General features: G+C 40.1%; 1 long non-coding RNA gene across 1 annotated transcript in view; it reads left to right on the top strand.

Moving 5' to 3' along the window:
* The window catches only part of LOC126401534 (uncharacterized), a 221,419-nt gene extending 206,554 nt beyond the window's left edge, over window positions 1-14,865 (top strand). Inside the window, exons 6-9 of the long non-coding RNA XR_007571086.1 lie at window positions 13,055-13,093; window positions 14,198-14,289; window positions 14,406-14,510; window positions 14,657-14,865. This is a non-coding gene — a long non-coding RNA (uncharacterized LOC126401534). The remainder of the gene's footprint in view (window positions 1-13,054; window positions 13,094-14,197; window positions 14,290-14,405; window positions 14,511-14,656) is intronic.
* The last annotated feature ends 3,934 nt before the right edge of the window (window positions 14,866-18,799 follow it).

The raw sequence follows: 18,799 nt of genomic DNA, 5'->3' as shown, positions 1-18,799 counted from the left end.
CTGCCTGAAGTAACAGTATGCTCAGTTTTTGTGGGTCCGACTTGCTCTTATCTAATGTCAGTCTTCAGCTGTCCAGCATTACTAAAGCTGGGGCAGTTTGACCACACATGGTACGCTAGCAAGATGTCAAAATATTCAAGCATCTAGAATAGTCTTAAAGTTTGCTAAAGTGACCCCAGAAAATTGAGTGCCAGATACGGCATGTCCTCCTCACATGTACTTTAGTCCCTCTGTTGAAGCTTCAATTAATCCTGAATATTCCTCAGTCAAGCGTAGATGCCTAAAAACAGACATTTGGGACAGCCCTAGAAAACTGTGTTCCTGCATCCCTAGATCTCAGTAATTAAAGGAAAAGTGTGACCTATTGCAAAATAGGCTCAGCACTCTCATGTATGGCGACAAGGTGGTGCAGTGGTTAGCATTGTCGCCTCACAGCAAGACAGTTCCTGGCTTGAACCCCAAGGTGGGGGAGCCCTTCTGTGTGGAGTTTGCATGTTCTCCCTTTGTCAGCGTGGGCTTTCTCCAGGTACTCCGGCTTCCTCCCACAGTCCAAAGACATACAGGTTAATTGGTGACTTTAAGTTGCCTGTAGGTGTGAATGTGAGCATGAATGATTGTCTGTCTCTATGTGTCAGCCCTGTGATAGTCTGTCCAGGGTGCACCCCACTTCTCGCCCACTGTCTGCTGGGATAGGCTCCAGCTCCCTGCAACCCTCAGCAGGACTAGCAGTTACAGAAAATGAATGAATGACTCTCATGTCTGTATGGTCAATATAAAATAACTGTAAGCAGCTAGTTTGCTGTTTCTTTTATGGGGCGTAATGGGCCAGACTATTTCTTGACCAAACCCAGTAACTTCCTGGAGACCCAGGAAGTTACTGTGCCTGTGCTGATAGGTGGATTTTGTTGCATCTCAACAGAGCTAGGCTGGCTGTTCAGTCTTTTTATCCAACACTCAGCAAACATTTTCCAAAATGTCAAATTGTTGTTTCAATAAGGTGTATATAGTGTTATCATAATCAAATGAAATGATGGCAAAACTACAGAAATAAAAATCCAAGTTGCACTAAACGCATTTTGAGACAGTATTTCAGTACAGTTGTATCCATAGAACTTTTTGATGAAATGACATCCGTAAAATGATCCCGTTTAACACTGGTCTGACAGCACTAAAACCAGGCTGTGATCTGTGTCTGTCACCACAGTGTGGCTTGGATTTATAGTCTGCGGTGCTTTGTCGCTTTGTCACTGCTCCTTGGCCTTTCCACTAAACTTTGACATTCACCATCAGCTTTGTGGCCATATGTGCACATGGTGGTTGAGTGATGAAAAAGTTGCTCGTTTTCATATTCAAGTCTGACATATTGAGGAATGGAAAGATGCTCGTGGAGTGCTTGTGGGCAAAGACAGTGACATACGGACACTTTCTCTCTCTCTCTCTCTCTCTCTCTCTCTCTCTCTCTCTCTCTCTCTCTCTCTCTCTCTCTCGGATACACACACATACGCACACAACTCTTGGTCAGCAGCACAGATGAGTTCTGGGAAAACAAGCAGCTGCAGGAGGAGGAAAGGACCATAAGGCTGGACGGCTTGCCAAATTTCATCATCTATTATGGATTGCCTGAGATGCACACTCTACTGCAACCAGGGGCATGTCTCAGATTCACATGCAATCGCATATCTGCGCGCACACACATATGCATGCTCGCGTGCACACCTCAACATAAACTGCTGCAGCATTTCAAACCCCTAAACTCTACAGAACCAGGACCTAGAAGGCCAAACTAAACCTTTAATGTTACATTAATAAATGCATGATGCTTTACAGGATGTTACTAATCTTCTTAGTAAAGTCTTATCTCTTGTAACTCTGGGTTTAACAGCAAAACCCTCTCACTTTGTAGTAGCATTTGTGGCTTCTTTATTTTATGCTAGTAATTTATTACATGACTGTGGCTTGAATATCTGTGGCATGAGTTGTACTTTACAGTGTCATTTTTAACCCCACCACTAGGAGTCACCAAAGTAACAAAAAAGTATATTCTACACACAGGGCCATAAAGTCAAAATGAATTAAGCATTAGGCAACTGCAACACACAATACAGACACACAACCAAAGTCACTGATAATGAGGACAAAATAGGGAGTGCTGCACTGGGTTAAGGCTCTGTGTAGTTAGTTGTAAAAAAATGCTCTTCAAGAGTCACTTAAAAATAAAAAACAACAATTGGCCAGCTCACTCAGTGTAAAAGTCCATAGTACAGGCAGGCAGTCCAAAAATGCATCCGAGGCACTCTGACTGTAGTTAAAAATCCTTTATCAATACATTGATTCGTCAGGGTGATCACGCTTTATCTTCACCCTGATGAAGACTCTGTAGTCGAAATGTGTTTTATCCATGTATTAATAAAGTGGGAACCTTGGATACATTAACAACCAGTAACTTATAGAAACAAAAGACATTAGGGCCTGTTAATAAACAAACATTAATAATATTTATCAGCATATAAAATACGTGAATTGCCAATTTTCACCCTTTTAACATTTGCTGTTCTCACTCATCTTTGCCAAGATGCAAATCCAGTGAAAGCAGCCATGTGCAGGTGTACACAGTGGTGTTTTTTTTTTGGAATTTTAGGACTTAGTCTGGACCTCTATGGGGGGGTTCAGGGGATTAGCCGCTTTTTTTTTTTTTTTTTTTGCTTTTGGGGACATTCTTACATTCAAAGTACAAAAAAAAAAACCATTGTCGATTTATTTATTTTCATTGTGAATTAGAAAATGGGCCAACAGGCACCCTATCGTGGGCCACATTTGGCCCACTTGCACAAAGTCAAGTATTACTGCACAAGGGGAATGTCATCTGCAGATGTTGCTTGTGAGCAAAGTTACGATATCTGAGGGTTGCTCATTTTTAGCTCAAAGCTCAAGTTTTATTTGACGGCCTGCTCTATTCAAAAGTTAATACTGCTGTTACTTAGCTGCAGTGGTAGACATTAACTGAAGTACTGCACCTAAGTGTAATTTTGAGGTACTTGTACTTTACCTGGGTATTTTCATGCTATACTACACTACATTTTGGTGGCCTACAACATTAGTAACATGTAAACATCAATGTATCACTAATTAATACCTAATAATGGAATGTATTTTCTGAAATTAGTTATTTTGCATGATGAATACCTTTCCTTTGGTACCTTAAATGAACTTACTTAAATAATATTTTTAATGCAGGACTTTTACTTCTAAGTATATTACACTGTGGTATAACTACTTTTCTTAATAAGATCTGAATGCTTCTTCCACCACTGCTCAGCTGTGCTTATTGCTGATCTTAAACTGATATATATCCTTGAACTGTCAGTCATCTGTTCTGCTGGTTATCTTTGCAACATAACATTTAATAAGAGGAGTTTACTTGTTTACTTCAAAACAATAAGTTTTGCATATTTAACACATCTCAGGTTGTAATTATCTGCAGCATAGCTAATGTGTCTTAAGTTCTGTGTAATATCTGGGTTTACCTTTGATCCATGTCACCAGATATTTACATTATCTTTAATGGTTGGAGGTGCTTTGTTAAAGAATGGCTGCACAATGGCTGATGCACAGCCCTCATATTGAAGTTGCTCACCAGATATCTTATTCACTTCATGTGCAGAGGTGCCTAGCAGGGGATGGCCACATGGCAGCTGGAGCCCAGTCCACATATAGTAAACTCTATGTAACAGCTGTTGTCAGGCTCAGTATCTAATGTGGTTTTATGCTGTGCTGAGCTTGGTGTATGCCTGTGGTGAGTGATGAATCAAAGTCTAAACACCAAATATCATCTTTAAACATATTCGGTATTTACATAGTCGTCTAGCTGAAATGCAGGAGAGTCTAAAAACTAGTCAAAGTACACATATACAAAATACATCATAAGCACCATTTGGGATATTTAAGCTGTCTGTGCTCTACTCACTCTTTTACTTCGCTGTATGCTGCTGCTGCTGCAGTGCTCATTTGCAAACGCTTGCTCTTACAGCGGCTGCTGCAGCTGGGTTTGTGCTGCTGAGCTTATTATAGCTACTTCGTGTATGTAGCATTTCACAAGTCCCACTCTCACCCTAGGGTCCACCTGTAGGCTCTGAAGGCACCAGCATTTATCAGAAGTGCTTGTCGGATGGTCACCTCTCCGATGTCGGAATCTAGGTGCTGCTTCACACACACATACTCATTTACATTACCAAGCGGGGACACCTTCCGCCTTTCTGCTCCAACACTGACTGACAGCTGACTCCACTCATTCACACTCACCACTGCCCCAGGGCCGCTACCATATGCTATTTACAGAGATAGCACTGGCGATCTGAACTGGTCAGTGGTGAAAAAAAGCACTTTTATACGGACGCATTTGCCCCCATTACCGTTTTAGCTTGTTTCGCGGCTCGATACTGAACCAATTTTAGAACGAGTGGTACCCATGAATCATACGCACACATACACATGGGGAAATAGAGCCCAGGTTGAAAAATACCGAAGTTGTCCTTTAAGCCCTCCTTTTTCATTCAGCACAAAACAAATATATATCAGTTTTTGTGTTTATAAATGAGTATGACTTATCAAATGCTTCCCAGGAGAGACAGTATGAAAATGTGTGCTCTTAGCCCCTTTCTCCCGAGACAATCATCATGTCCCACACTTGTCTATGACGGCATAATATTCAGCCCACCTGCAAATGTGGTCATTTGGAACAGCTATAAAAACATTTGGTGTAGATGTGGTCAGAAAACACGCTAATAAGCCAGTTCATTTTAAGCATAAGCCAGTTCAATCAGGAGAGACAGAAGAGTAACGTAACGATAATGTTTAATACAGAATAAGAGTGCACAGATTACCAGATATTTTTTGCTGCTCAAGGTTTAACAGAAGTCTTTGGCGCTTGGACACCAGAGGGAGATATTTTGTGATCAAGGGACATCTGAGCGGCAGCAAGATAAATCCCCCTATGGAGTCCAGATACTGGGGGTGGTGGAGGTGGCTGATGATTCTGAGGCTGATGGCTGCTGAGGTGTATGAGGCTGATGAATCCGTAAAGACTAGGTGGTGATGGGGAGGTGGAGGGCGCGCACGACTGCAGCAAGAAAGAACTATGGCAGAGAAAGAACCATGTTTAAAATGAGGAGCAGTAAGATGATAGGCTGACAGAGAAGGTGTGTCGCTGTGCTATTGGTTGATTGTGAATCAACTGATGACTCAATTGACCTACCGAGACAATGACACCTAGAGATAGTGAGTGAGCATGCGTGCAAGGAGTGAATGGCAGGGTAAGAAAGAAAACGTACAGCCTGAGCATGAAAAGTATTGTAAGACATGGTCACTTTTTGTTTTAAACCTAATTCAGGTTAGCTCATCTGCACATTTGTGGTCCCCTTGGTCTCACTGAGATTTCTATAAAATACAAAAAATACTCTTATATGAGATGTTGATGGCGGGTTTTAAAGAAAGAAAAAAACACAGTTTAACTTTATATGATAATGGACATTCCAGTAAGTGGAAGAGTAAGGCAAGTACCTTGAGCATACGTGCCTTGTGCGCCTCGATAACACAACCACTAGTCAGGTAGTTAGATTTTATAGAGTGGTCTTGGCATTCTTGGTCCCATCTTCATGAAGCGGAATGGGATAACTTGTTGTTGTGCATGTTTGTGTATCTTTTCAGAGGGAGCACTTTGGCAGGCACCATTACCGCCCAGCAGTAAATTGCCTTGTAAATTACAGTGCCGGGGTAATAAAGCCAGATTTGTATATCACCGGGAGTGGAGACTGTGTCTGTCTTGTAAATTTAATTAAACAGCAGGTGCAAAATCAGGTCATATGGCTTTGATGTGCCCCATGTGAGAATGACAACCAGACAAAGATTCTAATACGAGCAGCATTTACATATTTTTGCATGCGGCGGGCGGCTTGTACGGAGGTAGGGGAGCCTTGCCTATCACCTTGTAGTGTATTAAATTTCTCCCAAATTAAAGAGGATTCAAATTAGCTGTCACCTTCAATTTTAATAGATCTACAGCGAAATGAATGGTTGAGCTCTTTGAAACGCAGCCTCATGCTTGCTCTGAGTGTGCACAAACTCAGCCGTTACCAACACCTTGTGCCGAATGAAACACTTTCAGACTAATTGGCTTTTATTGCCTGTCTACTGTACATTACACAACATCAGAACCAACCCATTAGAATGCAATTAACATACTTCTCAGGAAGTTCAGATAAACAAGATGTGACATTAAGCTAAACTAGCGCCTGCAGTATAGTATATTGGCAAAACTTACTTTCTTGGCAAGTAGAATTGTGCTTTAATATAGATCTCTGCCTGGCTGATGTGCACTGAAGCCAAAAATCATCCTCTTATGGCTGTGCTTGACCTATGACACTGTCAACGTGCTGTCTGGGCTCCAGAAGGCCCTTTCCCGTACGTCGGTTTGAGCTCACTGCCAGAGAGCCTACGAAGGTGTCAGCGGCATCAGTTGACCTGACGGCAACACCTTGGCTTGTTTCTTTTTTTTGTGTGTTGGGAGGTAGTGGTTGATAATTACCACCTAGGATGTAGCCATCTGTGCCGCCCTTTCACGGCCTGTTAAGCTCGCTTTTCAGAAAGTTTACTGTTGACAGAGGGCACGCGAGAGGAGTGAACGCCAGAGCGCGTTAAAAAGACTGCACACTCAAGCAATATTAAAAGCAGCGCTAAGGAGCTGATTTACAAGCAGAAGGTGGAGGGGGAGGCGGTAAAGAATAGAAGGAGCAGGGCGGGGGGGCAAGGAGTAGGTGCAAAAATATGGAGGGGGCCTTGGAGGAATTGGTGAGACTTGGCACACACATTCATAAACTGAAATCGGGGAAACTTACATCTAAGTACAACTAGTGAACGTCAAAACATTTGAACCAGATTGACGGAGTATTGTCATCGTTGAGTCAGTTTCACAGTGACCTCACACAGGCTCACAGTCCCTGTCTTGTTTTTGTCCCAGCATGCACACTTTCCACTTGTTCCAGCTCTGTAACTTTTCATCAAACCCGTCCATCACTCAGAGCTGCCTATTGTCGTCAGCCATGAGGGACACCTGTGTTTCTGCCATAAGGCAGCAGTTATCATCAAGCTGTCGGATATCTGTCACTATGGCAGGATCTATGTGGAAACCTTCACTGTCAAAGCCTGTCAAATTTCACTGAGTCTTTAATGAGAAAAAGCCAAGTTGAAACCACAGGCGCAGACATGTATGTGTGTGTGTGTGTGTGTGTGTGTGTGTGTGTGTGTGTGTGTGTGTGTGTGTGTGTGTGAGAGAGATACAGCAGGCTGAGGGAACAGGTGCATGGCTGGAAGCTGTGGTGGTGGAAGGAGCAGTAGGGGCTCAGTACAGTACGTCATCTCTGATCGCTGACGGTTCCAGTCCCACTAATCAAACATACATCAACTGCCAGTGACTAAAAGACACACGACTGACATTACATAAAGAGCAGTGGGCTCTAAATTGATCCAACTCCATTTCACAAACTTCACGTTAAACCCACAGACGAGAATATTTCTTTCTACTGTAGCCTCAGGTATGTAAAAAAAAAAAAAAAAAAAATCAATTTGTTAGCTGTATGAAAAGAAAAAGTTTCTTGCTAAACCAAATATAAATAGAGCTTGAAAACACTTTTTGAGTGATTTCCCCACAGTTCTCTTTCCACCTGGCAATATCGTAATCAACTCCAGTCTGTTTGTATTTGACTGTGCGCTCATTGCGAAGTGAATCCCTAAGGTCTTTGCTGTTCTCAGGTATGTCATCATGACAGAAAACAGAGTTTGTTACTTTCCCCCACGGCCCTCGACAACCGTTATCCTCACCAGGCAGGCCTGCCGTCCCAACAGGCCTGTCAGAGGCCAGGTGAGGAGGCTCAGGTGAATGACCCCAGGCAAACTTCTCCCAGATAAAATCGAGAGGAAGGAGGGAGAGCGGGGAATGAGACAGGAGGCAAGTGAAGCAGGAAGGCAAACACAGAGGGGGGTTGTAGAACAAGAAGTGGGATGAGGTAGATGAGTTTTCTTAAGGTGCAGAATGTGGCAAGAGGATGAGTTGAGCAAAACTGAAGCTATGTGACACATGAAGAGGGGTAGAGAGAGAGTGGAGGGAAAATGGAGGGCATGCAGTTGTTTCTCTCAGTGACATTGACAGGTCCTTATGCAGGAGCCTTGTGCAAATCTACAGTTTATTTAACATTCTGACATATGTCATACAGTGCTGATTGTAAAAGACAGTAACCGTTTCACATTCGTTTGATATGAGCATGATTTTTTGTTTTTAAAATTATTATTAAAGGAATAATTTGACATTTTTGGAAAAACACCTTTTCACTTTCTTGCTGAATTAAATAAAAAATTGCAACCACTCTGATTTCTGTCCATTAAATACGAAGCTTTACAGCCAGCAGCTAAGTTGAGCTTTGCAAAAAGATTAGAAACAGGACATAATAGCTAGCCTGGCTTTGTCCAAAGGTTCACAGAAGTCCACCTGTCACAGTGCTAACCGCTTCCCCCCTAGGGTAGGTTGCTAAGTGTACAAACATCAATTTGGGGTTTTACAGAGGAGTATATGTCGAATCATTTTTTGGCCGGGAGCAGTGACTTCTTGGAGACTCACAAGTATTCAAGGAAGATACTTTTTTTGTACAGATTAAACAAACAACATGTTATACAATAAGTAGTTCCGATCAAGCAATCTGACTGGTCAACAAGACATTTAGAATGTGCTCAAATCAGCGTAACACCACACCTGACTCATCACAAAAAATATTACTCCGCCATTTCCATGACAACGTTTATCTTATACATTTTTGTTCTTTATTTCAAATGACCTTAAAAGCTATTATTAGGATATGCAGATGACACGGCGCTACTAGTTTGAAAATACATGTGAAGTTTGTGGATGTAGGAGCTAAATGTGTAAATGAAAAAAAAAAAATTCTCAGTAGATATCTTAGTCGTAACAAGACTGAGCTAACCAAGCAGTTTTGTGCTCATATATGTGTTATTTATGTAGTGTGGGAAACCTGATGTTCTCTAGAAAGTAATGAGCTCATATTGGCTAGTGGACTGAACGGGGACTAGAAAACGGGTCTGTTGCTAGGTCGTTACTATCGTTCAACCTACTTGCTAGAGTGGTTTAATAGGTTTTATTACATATATTAGTCTACTGACATGACTCAGTCTTTTCCAGTTATCAGACCCTATGGCCTCTATTTTCCCGGCGCAGCGCAGGGTGGTGCAGGGTGGCGAACCCCGTGCAGAGCTAGTTTCGAGCAGCGCAACCTGAGGCGTGCTTAGTTTGGTAGTTTGGCAGACCGAGGTGCGCTGAAATGGGTGTGGCTTTGGTAGTTTGGCAGACCGANCTGATGTCAGATCAAAGGGGATTGGCACCGTTTGGCACGCGTAATGGAAACCCAACCTGATTTGATTAACACAGCTGCAAACTAATGAGTTCACATCCCTCTCAGCCAACCACAAACAGCCACAGCATCAGATAGGGAGTATATATTCAGCATCTGCCATCTTAGAAAAGTCAAAAGAAAAGAAACAGAGTCAGACTGCGAGAAAGAAAGAGAGAGCGCGCGCACGCACGAGAGAAACGCAACATTGATTTACAATTGTGGTGACCTCCTCCCAGGCTACCTTTGCATCATCAGCCCGTGGAGGTCTGCTCGCAGTTCCGTATATTCGGACACTGCGAGCTTGGACCTCCCGGACCAAAACATCAGTTTCCTCCTGGGAGAAGTTTGACCATCTGACGCTGCTGCTCTCTTCTGCCATGGCGAATTGAGTAAACTCTCATTACGCCTTTGTGCGGCACATTTAAGGGCGAGGAGAGGAGCTCATTTGATTGGTGTGATGTGAATGGGCTGTGTAAAACCCACTCCACGCCTTCTCTCCTCCCTCTTTCCGACTTGCGCAGGTAGGAGGGACGGAGGTGGGAAAGAGGAGTAGCTGCGCCAGCCAAACTTGCAAAATCCGCCTGGCCACACCCAGTTGGCGAAGCACAGGTGTGCCGCGCCTCCACCTCGCCCGGTCTGTGAAACTAGAGGCCTATGTATTTCAATGTAAACAGAGACAACAGTCGCAAAATGTTTTTTTTATTAATCTTTCATTATATTTACATATTAGGTGCAAGTGCCTCGGTCCTGACAGCATCACTGTTGTGTCACAAATTACGTTAAAGCACACCTTTTCATCTGAGACCTGAGTCCGTTTGGTCTGAGACATTTTTTTCTGAGGCCGATCTTTCTGAGGCTGTTTCGTCTAAGATCTGAGGCCATTTAGTCTGAGACCTGAGGCTGTTTCGTCTGAGGTTGTTTCATATGAAGTCTGACAGAGGTTTTTCTAAGACCCGATGACGGTTTTCCTGAGACCTGATGCTTTTTCATCTCAGGTCTGAAACCTAACTCTGAAACCTAAGGATGTCCTAAAATGGACACCGTACCCTCTTGTGTAATATTGCTTAATTATACAATGAATTAACTAAATTTCAGAGGTGCTTTTCAGTGGATTCTTTGAAAAAACAAAAACAATTTTGGACAGAGCCACGCTAGTGGTTTACTCCTGACTCCAGTTTGTGCTGAGCTAAGCTAACTATCACCTGACTGTAGCCTCATATTCAAAGTCTGGATAAAGCAAAATAAATATGTGACCTGAGTTTGTCACATCACAGAAAAGTTTGTAATTAACCAGCCAAATTTGAATGATTAAAAAAAGTATCATGAAATTAGGTGTAAAAAAGATTGTCAAAATCAAGCAGTATTCTCTGTTCTGAAATGCTTAGAGTGTCCGCTGTAGATGCTCAGCTAAAGAACGAGCTGCTGCAAAGCGACTGCCTCTCATTCAGCAAGTAACAGCAGCTAACTTTGGCACAAAACACACAACACACAACAGGCAGAAAATGCTGGGTCCGGTTGCCAATTCGGGCTGATAGACTGAAATGTACATTTGTGACGGCATTTCACAAAGATGTCAATTTATGTATTTATTAGACTGAAAGAGCGAAAAGAGCTTATGAAATGTAGCAAACACTCTATTGTTACTAGCTTTTAGCAGGGGAGGGGTTATGTTAAGGATAGATCCAGAGATCCAGCTATGATTTCAGGGCTGCTCAAAAAATCCTGGACACCAAACTGTTGAAAAACAGTTTAACAGTCTCAATTGTTTCACGTTTTCAACAAGTAGGAAAGAAATAACTGATTGTACTTTACCCAGACTTTAATTGACACACACACACGAGTGGTATCAATCTGCTCGTCTAACACTGAGCAAGAAAGCTAATATTGTTATTCGAAATGTCAGACTATTCCTTAGATGTGTACTATACAGGAGTTGGTTAGTTGCTGTTCAGTCTTGGCCCATCCTCAATAAACTACTTAGCTACTATTGTAGAAACGTTATATTTGTTTTAATAGAAAAGCTGATTCTTGAGCAAGCTACAGTAGCCAAGCTAACTGCTAGCACCTACCTGTCCAACAGAATACAAGCCAACTCCATGTTGCTCACCTATGAAAGTGACAGCCAACCCAAGATTCACTCACATTTTGGAACAAGCTTTGTTCTCTTGGTGTTGTTTCCAGCGCTGTGTTCGTGATTTGTGTAGCTTCCTCATGGATGCGAGCCGCTACTTCCTGATGGCTGCCTTTTTATAAAGTTCTTATCTCGCCTGCGTACAGTTATTGGCTGGGGGCTACACGCTATAAATGTCCTGAAGACAACAAAATATACTGCCACAGACCTCTAGTGGGTCATAAGTGATGATAGATCTGAATCTTTACATTGTTTTTTTGTAAATCCTGCACAGCATACTTTTGAATCTTGCTCTAATATTCAGCTGATACATTCCATTGATGTTCTCTGTGTCAGTGCTGTTTCCTTGAAGTGAATTTTTCCAAGTCACAACCTAAGCCAATGATTGTTAGAACAACATCAACAAATACTGTACATCCTTTGTTGCTGATTTGACAGCTTGTCTTGCTGAACCACGGGGAGCTAATGAGGGCTAATAGGTGTCCGCAGGCTTAAGGGACAATGAGCAGTACAACTGCACGCTGGGATAAAATAGATCAGAGGCGGGGACCCTGTCATCTTATGTCAGTCACTAGCTGATGTACAATGGCCCCTGGTCACAATTAGAACCCTGTGTGCTGTGTGTGCAAGTATGAGCAAATGCACATGCCTATTATTAACCCTTAACCCCCCATCGAGAGCTGGCAGGGCGCTCTTAGCTTTTAATGTCAACGTGTGTTTACTTGAATCCTTCCTCGGCAGGGGCAAACGCTGCCCGTCAGCGTGACACCTCGGGACTGAGAAAGGACCCTCTAAAATAGGCATCAATGCTCAATGAAACAGAAAACAGTGTGTTGCTGTATACTACACTGAAGACTGCCCTCAGTGACACATGAGCGAACAAATAAGAGTGACTGAATCTCTGACCTGTTTGACCCTAGCTGCTCTGAAATTTTGTGGCACTGAGGACATTTCACCTCTTAGTATTTGATGTATCAACAGTCAGTGTGTGTGTCATTGTTGACAAACAGGATGTGGTGTTTTTACAGCTCTCTAGTTCCCTCTTCTGGCAAACAGATTTACCTTTAACATCAACACAATTATGATATTACTCACAAAACAGCTATGTAGTAATGACCTTCTGCCATACCACTGTGCTGGAGAACTTACCTGTGGGTACTAAGATGTCTCACTACTGAATTCTAGTCATGGATCATCAAGGTAGCTGACTGTACTTTTAATATGTGTGAAGTAAGGTGAAGCAGAGGCATTCATCCAATGGCATTCTTGGACTACATGTTGCAGATAATGGGGCAAACGTTACACATTCTAGTTTTGAACATGGAAAAAATACTTACTTCCTCCATACTTGTTTACTAGCAGTAAACTGGTAGTATAGCTGCTGATGTGGACTAACAAAGAGCCATTAATCAACAGTTATGATGAAGACAACTATGATATATTTAACTTTATGTGGTCTTCTTTCTTAAAGGTGTCTCTCCTGGTCAGAGTGCTAGATGGCTTCCAGGAGGTAAGGTTTTCCTGTTACTATAAACTATTGCTGAATTTGCATTTATTTACTAGATCTTATATGGACTAGTGGTTCCCAACATAGGGGTTGAGACCCCTACCATGGGTCATAAGCTGAATCTAAGGGGTTGTGACATGATTACACAGGCAGGAAAATAATAATTATAATAATTTATGCTACAGAGTGTTGTGAATTTTTCAAACTTTTAAGATCTGCCCTTTTTCCTGTGAAATACTGAATAGATTTATCTCCTTTCACCTCAAAAAAAGGTATGAAAAACAGTCTAATAAGGTAAAATATCAGTCTTGATTGAAATGCTAACAGTTCAGAGACATGCATCCTGTGATGAGAGGTCACAAGTAGGGCTGTCAATCCATTCAAATATTTAATCGTGATTAATCACATGATTGTCCATAGCTAATCCGCTATTAATCGCAACTTAATTGCACATTTTTTAATCTGTTGAAAATGTACCTTAAAGGAATATTTCTCAAGTTTTTAATACCCTTATCAACATGGGAGTGGACAACTTTTTTAAGCAGCTCGATGTACTCTGGCGGTAACTGAATTCACATCGACAGTAAATACAAATAGTTTATGGCAGGGCTTTGGAGCTGAACTTGCCATTCAAAAGATGCCTTTCTTTATCTTTTTCTGCTAACAAAGGTTGTTTCTGCTAGCCACCCATAAAGTCACTGCTGCATCGCTTCCTGATTTCCCAAACGGGTGGGCCAAGGGTCATAATTATAAAAAAAGGTACATGTGTTAATTGCGTATCAAAAAAATGAGTGGCCTTAAAAAGAGTTTGCGTTAAATCGTCATTAAGGCGTTAACTTTGACAGCCCTAGTAGATTTTGTTTCATATGTAGAGGTCATGTGAAAAAACAGACAAGAAACAGCTTTACTAGACCACAGTTTCCCAAAGGGGTGCTTTGGGGTACTGCAGGGCGTACATGTCATTGTTTTTAAAGGTCTAGCATGTAGGATTTAGTGGCATCTAGTGGTGAGGTTGCAGATTGCAACCAAATGAAACTTCTCATGTGTGCCAAGCGTGAAGGAGAACTTTAGTGGCTGATGCAAAAACATTTATTTTGTTCATTCTAGGCTACTGTAGAACAACATGGAGGACCCGCTTCATACATAAATGTAAACAGCTCATTCTAAAGTGATGAAAACAGAACGATTCTTATTTCCAGGTGATCATCTTACCTTCATTTCATAATATAACAGATTAAACATAAGGCTTAATGCACCCATAAAAAGCAATCATGACCTCTGACTGTAATCAAATTTTCTACACTCCCTCTCACAGGGCTACAAGGTTAAGAGTTTTTTGGTTGGTTTCTGAGTTCAGAGCAGCAGAGGAGAGGATGCTGAAGGGGAGCAGGAGGAGGATTTGGCAGCAAGGTGTTGGAAGGTAAAGCCAGAGCAGACCAGCCTGATCGGCCTGCAGCCAGCACACGTGTGATAGCAGAACCTTGTGTTCTATACAGAGCAGGTGCAAAGGCCTTGTCTCTTCTCTTTTCATCCATCCCTCTCCCAGCTTGGCTCTTTGTCTTCCAGGCACTGCACTCCTCCCGGTCTCTCTCTGTCCATCTCTCCATTTCCGTCCTCACACCTCCTGCCCCCACCCCCCCCCTTCTCTCTCCCTGTATCATACTTCATTTGCTCCAGATAACACATCAGCTTCAACGCCCATCCACAAACTCTGTCACCATGATGCCCACAGATGGCAACTTCCTGTGGTCCTGCCCGGTGATTGGTGGAGAGACTTCCAAACAGAGAACAGCTGGTGAGGGATGATATATCACCGAGCGTTTGCACTTTCATTTTCAGGGTTGTCTTGTTAATGCTCCCAATCCAGCATCTGGCAGGAAATAGACACAAAGGCAGAGAGAGAGGGAGAGAACAACCTGTTCTTTGGCAGACCTTAACAAAAGGCTGACACACGTCTGATGAACACACAGAGCTGTAATAGAACAGACAGAGCTGCTGTGAATATGAACGAAAGATGCTTGACGCAAGTGTAACAAAGAATACATAAGAGGATGTGAACGTCCTCTACAAAAGGTCATTGTTAAGAAAAGGACATGATAAATAGTGACAAAAAAATTCCCGTCATCTTTTTAGCATGAAGGACAGATAATTAAAAAGCTGGTTTTATTCATTGTTATTAATTTTGTAATCTTTTGCAGACTGATTTAGAAATATAATTTAAAAACCAAGGATGTTCTTGTGCCATACAGGGTGTCTGCATGGTCTTAAAAAGTATCAAAAATCTTAAATGCCGTTTTCCCAAGGATTAAATCTTGCAGCTTCTTTTCAAAATATATATTTGTCCAAATTTTGTAGGCTAAAATTTTCATGATTTTATTCATTGCATAGGCGTGTAGCGGGATTCTGTTCCAGTTTTTATATGGAATCCCACTAGTGCTGCCATTACTTTTGCACTTTTACTTTTGTACATACATACATACATACATACATATATATATATATATATATATATATATATATATATATATATATATATATATATATATATATACATATATATATATATATGTACATATAAGATTTGACATATATATACTATGACATTTTTGATGGCATACTGTACTATGATTTACTTTATGATTTTTGAAGACATTATATACCATAACATTTTTCCGGCATACTATACAATGACATATTTTATGATTATTTACGAAAAACTATACTACGAGAATTTTTTATTTTGACATAATATACTATGACATTTTTTATGGCTTACTATACTATGACGTATTTTATGATTTTGTTACGACTTACTATAATATGACATTTGTTTTGGCATACTATGATGTATTTTATGATTTTTCATGACACATATGATTTTTACAACATACTATACTATGACATTTTTTTTGGCATACTATACTATGACATATTTTATGATTTTTTTCCAACATACTGTACTATAACATTTTTTTTTGGCATACTTAACCATTACTTTTTTATGATTTTTTCGACATACTATACTACAATTTTTTTTCATACTAAAGTAAGACGTATTTTATAATTTTTTAAATTTTTTTAAAGATTATTTTTGTGGGCCTTTTTGCCTTTAATGACAGGACAGAGAGTGAAATGGGGAGAGGGAGAGAGAGTGGGGAATGACATGCAGCAAAGGGCCGCGAGCTGGATTCGAACCCGCGGCCGCTGCAGCGAGGCAATGCCTCTGTACATGGGCAACCAACGCCCCATGTGATACTATGTATACTATACTATGACATATTTTATGATTTTTTGCGACATACTATACTATAACATTTTTTTTGGCATACTGAACTATTACTTCTTTTAATGATTTTTTTTGAAACACTATACTATGACTTTTTTTTCCCCCCATACTATACTAAAATGTATTTTATGATTTTTTTTCGACATGCCATACCATGACTTTTTTTTTTTTTGCATACTATACTATGACATTTTTGTGGCATAGCTAACTATGACTTTTTTTGCATACTATACTATAAAGTTTTTTACTTTTTTTTTGACAAGCTGTACTATGACGTATTTTATGATTTTTTATGACATACTGTACTATGACTTTTTTTGGCATAATATACTATGACATTTTTTGGGGATACTATACAGTATCATTTATGGGGTTTTTTTCGGACATACTATATTATTAGATTTTTTTCGACAAACTATACTTTGACAATTTTTTTGCATACTATACTATGACGTATTTTATGATTTTTCTTAACATTCTCTACTATACCTTTTTTTTGGAATACTATGCTGAGACTTACTTTATGATTTTTTCGACATACTATACTATGACTTTTTTTTGGCATACTATACTATCCCAACTTTTTTTTTAGCATTCTCTACTAAGATGTATTTTATGATTTTTTCCAACATACTACATTATGACATTTTTTTCCGATATACTATACTATGAGGTTTTTTATGATTTTTTACAACATACTATACCATGACTTTTTTCATGATTTGGTCGACATACTATACTATGACTTTTTTTCATGACTTTGGGACGACATAGTACACTATGACATTTTTTCATGATTTGGGACGACATACTATACTATGACTTTTTTTCATGACTTTGGGACGACATACTACACTATGACATTTTTTCATGATTTGGGACGACATACTATGACTGTTTTTTCATGGGTTTTGATGGCATATGTTACAACCCCCTCGTAGATTGTAACAAAATGGAGTAGAGACGAGGGTTCGATGAAAAAATAATCAAAATTTATTCATAGAACATAAACATAAAAATCAGTGTCAGTAATCATTAGTGTACAATGAATGGATGAGTGAGGGTGTGTGAATGCAGTGAAACAAAGAGCCAAGCAGCCGTGAAGCGGTGACCACACGGATGCGTGTGCAGGATGGAAGAGAGAGAGACATCTGAATGAGGCCCAGGTGGAGTGCATCAACCAGAAACGGCCCCGCCTCATAACCACATGACTGTTTTTCATGATTTTGGTATGACATACTATACTCTGACTTTTTTTTTCATGATTTGGAATGACATACTATACTATGACTTTTTTTCATGATTTGGGACGACATACTATACTCTGACTTTTTTATGATTTGGAATGACATACTATACTATGACCTTTTTTCATGATTTAGGACGACATACTATATTATGACTTTTTCATGATTTGCGACGACATACAAAACTATGACTTTTTTTCATGATTTTGGACGACATACTATACCATGACTTTTTTTCATGATTTGGGACGACATACTATGCTATGACTTTTGTTCATGGTTTTGGACGACATACTATACTGTGACTTTTTTTTCATGATTTGGGACGACATACTATACTATGACTGTTTTTCATGATTTGTGACGACATACTATACTATGACCTTTTTTCATGATTTGGTATGACATACTATACTATGACGTTTTTTCATGATTTTGGACGACATACTATACTATGACTGTTTTTTCATGATTTGGTATGACATACTATACTATGACTGTTTTTCATGCTTTTGGACGACATATTATACTATGACCTTTTTTCATGATTTGGTATGACATACTATACTATCACGTTTTTTCATGATTTTGGTCGACATCCTATACTATGACTTTTTTTCATGATTTAGGACGACATACTATACTATGACTTTTTTTTCATGATTTGGGACGACATACAAAACTGTGACTTTTTTCATGATTTGGGACGACATACTACACTATGAGTTTTTTTTCATGATTTGCGACGACATGCTATTCTATGACTTTTTTTCATGATATTGGACGACATACTATACTATGACGTTTTTTCATGATTTTGGTCGACATCCTATACTATGACTTTTTTTCATGATTTAGCATGACATACTATACTATGACTTTTTTTCATGATTTGGGACGACATACTATACTATGACTTTTTTTTCATGATTTGGGACGACATACAAAACTATGACTTTTTTCATGATTTTGGACGACATACTATACTATGAGTTTTTTTTTCATGATATTGGACGACATACTACACTATGACTGTTTTTCATGATTTTGGACGACATACTATACTATGAGTTTTTTTCATGATTTTGGACGACATACTATACCATGACTTTTTTTTCATGATTTCGGATGACATACTACAATATGACTGTTTTTCATGATTTTGGACGACATACT

Source organism: Epinephelus moara, chromosome 14, assembly GCF_006386435.1.
Source record: "Epinephelus moara isolate mb chromosome 14, YSFRI_EMoa_1.0, whole genome shotgun sequence".
Taxonomy (NCBI): domain Eukaryota; kingdom Metazoa; phylum Chordata; class Actinopteri; order Perciformes; family Serranidae; genus Epinephelus; species Epinephelus moara.
This window is presented reverse-complemented; position numbering and strand designations above follow the sequence as displayed.